This window comes from Pelodiscus sinensis, chromosome 6, assembly GCF_049634645.1.
Source record: "Pelodiscus sinensis isolate JC-2024 chromosome 6, ASM4963464v1, whole genome shotgun sequence".
Classification (NCBI taxonomy): Eukaryota; Metazoa; Chordata; order Testudines; family Trionychidae; genus Pelodiscus; species Pelodiscus sinensis.
Window position 1 is genome coordinate 57,239,819 of NC_134716.1, and position 1,306 is coordinate 57,241,124.

A 1,306-nucleotide genomic window follows, 5' to 3' on the forward strand; every position below is an offset into this window, starting at 1 on the left:
TGAGGATGTTAGCTCATGCACTCAACCCCCCAAAGCCCCTCCAGTGCCAGCCCTGCTCCCATAACCCCCCATCCCAAAGCCCCCCAGTGCCAGCTCTGCACCGCGGATGCCCCAGTGCCCCCCAGAGTCAGCTCCCCCACCCCTTAGAGCTCCCCAATACTAGCCCCACTATAGAGTCCCCCATTATTAGCTTTTTCCCCAGTGCCCCAAATGCCAGCCCTCCCATCTCTTAGATCCCCCCACTCTCAGAGCCCCCAGCACTAGCCCTGCCCCAGGTGTCCTCAGTGCCTGCCCTACCCCCCTCACCTAGCCCTGTGCTGCTGGCCGGGTCACGGTTGCTGGAAGGCTGCCATACCAGGCTCCATGCGGCCCTTCCGCCGCATAGCAAACTGCTCTTCTGCGTCCGGGAGGAGACCCCGCTCCTGCCCGGCGCTGGTTGGCTGAGAGGCAGGGCAGAACACGCCTCTCCCAACAGCCATGGCAGGACGGGAGGTGCTATGCGATGTACCTCAGCCCTGGCTCCGGAACCACTGTGGCCTTGCAGCCAGCGGTCCGTACACTGGCAGTTGGGAACTGCTGCACTAGAAGTACTAGATTAATAAACAGGTTTATACTACATATTTCTAACTTCAAAAATGGGAATAATACATGCAAACATATTAGAATATACACATGGAGGATTGCAAGCTCCCCCGTGATAGCCCACCTGCTCCATTTTGTATAAAGCATAGCTGAGTGATGCATATTTATATTCTGAAACACATATCCATAAAAATATGGGGGGGGGGGGGACCCAGTGTCACATCTTATGCATGTAACTAGGATATTTAGAAAGACTTATGGAGATTTTTTTGTCCCTGATGTGATGGTGTTGGATTAGTTTGGTGGTCCTCTGGGTCTGTGTGTATATTTTGTGACTAAATAACCTGCTTCATTGATGGATGCAATAGAATTATAGCATCTTCTTTTCTCAGAAATCTTACGCAGAAAGCATCTCAAATTTCTGATTTGATGTCAAGTGTGGATGAGAATCCTGCAAGCCATTGTATGCATACTTTTTGCTAAATGATTTAATTGGCAAATGAAGATGAAGCATAGGTGATCTGAAAAACTGTTTGGTGATCAGGTCTTAAACAGACATAGGATATTCCTTTGGAGGTTAACAGGGCTGAGGAAGCTTCAGGGGGTAACCGAGTTAGTCTGTACAGGATAAACTTAAAAAACAAAAACTGGTCTGGTAGCACTTTATTGACTAACAAAATATATAGATGGTATTGTGAACTTGTTTTTCAAGTAGTGTCCCGGT

General features: G+C 48.9%; 1 protein-coding gene across 3 annotated transcripts in view; it reads left to right on the forward strand.

Annotated features, from left to right (window-relative positions):
- The window catches only part of DTWD2 (DTW motif tRNA-uridine aminocarboxypropyltransferase 2), a 224,190-nt gene that overhangs the window by 103,449 nt on the left and 119,435 nt on the right, over nt 1-1,306 (forward strand). The window lies entirely within an intron of this gene.